General features: G+C 43.5%; 1 long non-coding RNA gene across 1 annotated transcript; it reads left to right on the forward strand.

Moving 5' to 3' along the window:
- Positions 1–3,462: 3,462 nt before the first annotated feature.
- Positions 3,463–6,443, forward strand: LOC149358116 (uncharacterized). Its single transcript, XR_016289942.1, has 2 exons — positions 3,463–3,551; positions 6,273–6,443. It is a non-coding gene; the product is annotated as an uncharacterized LOC149358116 (long non-coding RNA).
- The last annotated feature ends 212 nt before the right edge of the window (positions 6,444–6,655 follow it).

Here is a 6,655-nt window from a genome sequence, read left to right on the forward strand (position 1 = left end):
CAATGGCACAATTTGCATATTGCCAATCTTCATTAAATGCCGCTATATTGTTTTGCCAATCTTTTTTTGTTGTTTCCGGCGCCCTTTGGCAATCCCCTTAAAGGGGCTGCAGAACACTGCTTGGGGGGATACCGGCTATACTTCAGGTGGATTCTTTATGTCACACAGATGCTGACTTAAAAAGAATTCCAGGAATCGATGCACAGGAACGGGAGTTATTCAGTGAAGAAATTTCAAAATACAAGCAAACAAAACGGTGCCCTCAACTCGATTTTGGCGGGGCTTCCCACTCATATTTCGCTCTCCCAATGACAGCACCTGGCGCAACCAATCAAAACAGCCTGCCAAAGCACGTCGCGGAAGTTTGAACTCCATGGTTGCCTACTCTCTCCAACTCGTTCTTGCTGAGACTGGCAGCGTCATTTCCATATGCCAGAGCCCCTGGTGGCGTATTTTTATTTGACTTGCTTTGTAGGGCATTTATCTAGGACAAATAAGTTGTTTTTGTTCATCTAATATAAAACGCAGACAGGTGACAAAATGTTCACACAATTTGCAGTATATTTACTGTTTGTACAATCATCCAGCTCGCGCCAGATGATGCCATATCCGCTGCTGACACCCGCCACTCTGTGGGGACACCATCAGAGCCATGGACTTCTTTTTGAGAGGACATTAAAATATTAAAAACGGAACATACGCTGTTTTAGCGACGCTAATAGCACCATCGTAACTCACTGTATGCGATCAACAGGCAAAACAGTCAACTAAGATTGTGTTTCTGGGCCCCTTTAAAGCTTTCATATATCGCGGTGCAGGTGTCTGCTATGATGCGATCCACTGTTCAGTGGCCAAGTCTGAACTGCCGTCTCCCTCTCTCACTGTGATGACTTTCCTTTGAGCTTAGCGGTGTTTTGCTGGCATGCTGTTTGCGCGTGTTGGAGTTCATGAGCGAAAAGGGCTTCCTTGGCTGATGAATTGATGATTTATTTCATTCCCCTTGTTAACGAGTTTGCTATTCGGTAGGATACCAGTCGCGATGACTATTTAAAAGCAGGTGATATGGCTGCAGATACGTGGCCAGACGGAGGATACTTGGCCTGCCTACGGGCCTTACACTCTGCACTCTAAACACGATTTCGCTTATACGGGAGTAAAAATGGAGTAGGCTGTCCTTTAGCGCACTCCCTTTTCAAAAAAGGAAGTGCGCTGAAGGACATCTGGACTCCTTTCTGCTTAGAGTGTGGGTACATGCACTGCTTTTTTTTTTACTGTATTCGTTCCATATTCCCAGTTTGAATGCGAATTACCCTTATAAAAATGGTCTATAGACTTTCTATAGACTTTTTATAGACTCTATAGCCATCCTATAGACTTTTCCTTTTGTCTATAGACAGTCTATAGAAAATCTATGGACTAAAGTCTATAGCTGCTTCAATTTCCTTTTGTCTATAGACGGTCTATAGACTCTCTATAGACTAAGGTCTATAGCCGCCTCAATTTCCTTTCGTCTATAGACTGTCTATAGACCCTCTATAGACTAAGGTCTATAGCCGCCTCAATTTCCTTTCGTCTATAGACTGTCTATAGACCCTCTATAGACTAAGGTCTATACCCGATGGGCACTGAACCTCCCATGGACGTCCTGCAGACATCCTAAACATCCGCAGGACATCCATGGGACTTCCAATGCCCATTGGGATAGCTGCCTGAATTTCCTTTCGTCTATAGACTCTCTATAGACTCTCTATAGACTAAGGTCTATAGCTGCCTCAATTTCCTTTCCGCTATAGACTGTCTATAGACACTTTATAGACTAAAGTCTATAGCTGACTCAATTTCATTTTGTCTATAGACGGTCTATAGACTCTCTATAGACTGAAGTCTATAACTACCTCTATTTCCTTTTGTCTATAGACGGTCTATAGACTCGCTATAGCCTAGGGTCTATAGCTGCCTCAATTTCCTTTTGTCTATAGACTGTCTATAGACTAAAGTCTATAACTGCTTCAATTTCCTTTCGTCTATAGCCGGTCTATAGACTCGCTATAGACTAAGGTCTATAGCTGCCTCAATTTCCTTTCGTCTATAGACTGTCTATAGACTTAAGTCTATAACTGCTTCAATTTCCTTTCGTCTATAGACGGTCTATAGACTAAGGTCTATAGCTGTCACAATTTACTTTCGTCTATAGACGGTCTATAGACTCTCTATAGACTACGGTCTGTAGCTGCTTCAATTTCATTTCGTCTATAGACGGTCTATAGACTCTCTATAGACTACGGTCTATAGCTGCTTCAATTTCCTTTCGTCTATAGCCGGTCTATAGACTCTCTACAGACTACAGTCTACAACTACCTCAATTTGCTTTCGTCTATAGACTGTACACTATAGATAGTCTACTGCCTACAGACCAGTCTATAACAATCGTAATTTTATCTAACAATGTTCGATACACTGACCTTCGACTAAGTCCAGAACAATGTCAATTTGCACTGTATGTTGAGGGGACCTGCATCTAGTGACCGCAACTATGTCGGGATTCCCCCACCTCCTTCGCTATTACGGAAATTAAAATGTATTGCGTAAGGCCATCACAACACCCTCCTGTATATTGTTGTCAGGAGCCTTGACAAGCTCCTTTTCGTTATACCGTGACGTATATTGTCAATACAATTAAATATTTAATGCTAACAAGTAAGCCGAGGAAAAGCAGCCGTTCTTGAAGTAAGGGCGCCCGCAAACTGTACTACATCGAACGAATACGCTGTCCCTTAAAGGAATCGCTCGACAAAATTCCATTCCATCTTTCAATCGTTACTGTCCAACGTGCTGAAATCAGAAACATTTTATCAACGGATCTACATTTCTCTTTATAACGTCCTGAAAATAAAGGGGGAAATACGGGTGTGAGAATTCAAGGAAGCGCCCATGCCTTAGAAACATCTTAGATTAATCTCAAAGAGCCTGGTCCTTTCTGCGATTAACATCTGCCATTTCTACCTTTGCAGTTTCTATTCACGTGAATAAGTGCTGCGACGCAACACTCACAAAGCCAGTATTTTTTCGTTCCTACCCTTGCACCTGTTGCTTCGGAGCCGATGACACGCTGATGTGGCGCATATCAGTTTTCTAAACACGAACACACGCAAAAAAGACGTTATGCTATGTAACCTTATAATTATTATTTGAGAATTGTACCACATACTATTCGGTGGGAGATGCGGCGCGTATATCGACAAGAAGTTAGATTTCGGTTGTGTTTTCACGAAAACAATAAACTTTTTAGGGGGTAAGCGAAGAATTTAAGCTTATAAACCCATTGCCTTCTGTGGTCTTGGATATCAGATCAAGCTGCACACGGGAAGAGTGCGAGCGATAAAGATACGACCGTGAAATGGGTTTCTGTTTCACGTTTTACCCATTTTACCGCGAGACGGCGGAAAATCTTTCGGGCTGCAAACAACCCTGTGCGTGGCTGCATCAATGGCGGTGGCGTGTTTTTCGCGGATTACGTTTTCTTCAAAATCCAGCTTCATCGTCCCCTTACGGTAAGTCTACACGTTTATATTTTATTCATTTGGTCTCCTAAACCACTCTAAGCAGAGCTGTGTGTGCAGAACAGATTATGTGCGCAGTTACAAACGTCCTATCTTCGTTTCTAAGGCGGAAGCCATCGGGCTCTCGACTAATGCCGCTTATCTCTGTGCCGCTGTCTTTACTAACGCGCGGAAAGGCAGTCTGTGCGATGCCCTTGATGATAAGCCGCTCCTCGCGAGCTGTCTACTAGATTTTTCGTGTTTCAAGGTAGATGCGCGGCCAGAAATGTCGTTTAGCCTGTGAATGACGGCCGAAATGGAACTGTGTGTTAGCGCCGTGTGAGCTCTATTTACTTTGCACTTCCGAAAACGTACTTACATACAGTCTCGTTCAGTGGTGGATTACATTTATTTCCTTATCTTTGTGTTATCGCCTGTCTGGACCATGGAGTGCTGTTCTTTTGGAGGTGTGCATTGCTTGCTACGTATGGACGCTCGCTCGGTGCGCGTCGTGGACGCCGACGTTTCAGCAAAGTTGTCTTGTAACGCTATAGACTGAAGCGCGAGACGTTTGTCAAAGTTGTACTCAAGCGGCGCTGGAGGAATCCTTGTAGTGTGATGGGTGAATAAAATTCGTTGCCGGCGCGAATGGCCGGCGTGCTCAAACACCGCGAAGAACCCACGAGCTCCATCCCATCTCCCCTTCGTTGCACACGTATGGATTCGTCCGTGTCTGTCATCAGAGCCGTTGGCCGCCGCCGTTGGCTTGCGGGCACTTCATTTTGAAAGCTGGGTAAAGGTCGGCTCGACAAGAGGTGGCTTACATTTCGTTCCGAGTGGTTCGTTCATGGATCCCGCTCACACGTGCACAGATTTCTCGAATACCATTTGCGCTAGAGGCAAAGCATGTGTTTTTGATTTAAGACTTCTACGTTATGAAAGCGGCGATGTGACTCGCCGATTATTTGCGCCTAAAATTAAATTAAGCTCTCGTGTTATTATAGCTGCGACTGTAATTGTTTCATTGAAATACTTCCTACTTTGAGCACGTTCAATGCTTTCGCTGATTTTTCTAGCAGCGTTGGGTTAGGCTACCTCCATGCAATAAACACACCTCTTTACTGCGCTGTTGGGGCTGCACTTGAAGGAAAAACTAAGTAAATTTCAGACGGTATTTTATCGTGACAGTAATTTGCTGTCTCAACCTCACGACTGCTTTTGAAACGGCGCAGCTGCAGCCTCTATGTGCTGTATTAGTATTCTGAATAATGAGCGCGGCATGGAAGCGCTGCAACCCGCTTGTTTCTAAGAGCGCGCGCAGATGTATGAGTATGCTGTTCCGTCTTTGTGCTTCAAGTTATAGGCGAAAATCTGTGGTGAACTGGTTGCTTCTGCCTGCTGGTTTTGTATAGCTTGTGCCCGTTTGAGTATCAGCTTACGTACACTCGGCCAAATCTTTAACTGGCTCAGGTGTTGCATCGCTAAATGCACCTTGTAAAAAGGTGCCTTTTGGCTACACTGCTGGCATATTCATGTTGTAATTTGACGCGTGAGATGGCATTTCATAGTTTATTTTTGTTAATATAATGTTTGAGTGGAGTACGTGCATGTTTAGATCAAAGTTATCAGAAATATTCATCGTCTCCCGCTGTACGAAGAGCCGAAACAAGCGGAATACGAAGCAATGGTTCTGGTGGCGCATTTGCACTAATCTGGCTAAACAACTTGTCCGCCATGAAAGGAGTGGTACTTTACCCAGATAATGAGGCCATATGGACTAGATCCATTTCTGCGTATGCCGCTTATTTCAGCTGTTCGTAGTGGCAGACGAATGTTTCTGATAACGTTGATCTAAACACGTAAGTACTGCACTCAAACATTATATGAACAAAAAGGAAGCACGAAATGACATTTCACTCGTTAAATTACAGCATGAATATGCCAGCAGTGTAGCCGAAAGGCACCTTTTTTGCAAGGTGCATTTAGCGATGCAACACCCGAGCCAGTTAAAAATTTGGCCGGGTGTACCAGGCTTCACGCAGGGTATTTTGAAGCGCTTCTTCTATAGCGGTTATAAGAATAAATGCTGCAATATTCTCCTTTTTGGATCCGTGTGTGAGGTGCACTGAATCTGTATTTTATGGAGGTGGCATTCTTAACAGCTCCTTGCGAGTCAATGCAGATATGTGGCACAATTGTTCGAAGTCTTCTGTTACAAATAAAGTAAAAGGATTGCCATAAAGAGGTCAGTATTGGCTGTAACAGTATTGCCATACAGAAATCAGTATCAGTACTGGATTCAGAGTAGAGTGCTCCAGGGATTAGGGTTCTTTCTTACAATGTTTTATGACGACGCATATAATCTTTCGTGTATTTACTGATATGATTGAGCCGGCGTGATAGCTCAGTGGCTATAATGTTCGTATGGCGACCTGAAAGATGCAGGTTCGATTCCGGCGTAGGCGGTCGCATTTTAATAGAGGCAAAATGCTAAAGGCCTGTGTACTCTGCACAGGTGGCCGAAATTATTCCCCAGCCTTTCACTTCAGCGTCTCGTAGCCTGTGTCGCCTTGGGTTTTTGAACCCCATAAAACCAAACCAAAAGATCAAGATTGCCTTTCTAGAATGGCATAGCCAGGATAGCCTTGCATTGTAAAGCACATGTGTAGAGATGGAATGGGAATTTTTTTTTTCAGTTCCTCTTATATTATTTTTTTCCTTTGTGCTGTACAGGTAAACGTGCCCGGACGATTTACTGCAGACAACAGGCCACAAGAATGCTTCTGAGGAAACTAGCCGGACTGTTACTTTCAACTTTTATGTAACTGTGGTGCATTCTTATGGTGCATGTATTGCATATTCCCAGCCTGGATAGCTTGGAAATAAACTAAATTTGTAAGTATATTGATTGTTTCATGTGTGAACTCTGTCTGGTGACCTTTTTCAATGATTGTAGACAGTCTATATGCAGTCTATAGATAATGGTCTACTAACAGTTTAGTAGACAGAGGTCTATAGACTGTCTATAGACTGCCAGGCCACACACCTATGGAATGTCTATAGACAATCTGTAGACATATGTCTACTGGACCAGTAGACTTTTGTCTGTAGACTGT

This window comes from Amblyomma mixtum, chromosome 3 (genome assembly GCF_055824585.1).
Source record: "Amblyomma mixtum isolate Tamu chromosome 3, ASM5582458v1, whole genome shotgun sequence".
NCBI lineage: Eukaryota > Metazoa > Arthropoda > Arachnida > Ixodida > Ixodidae > Amblyomma > Amblyomma mixtum.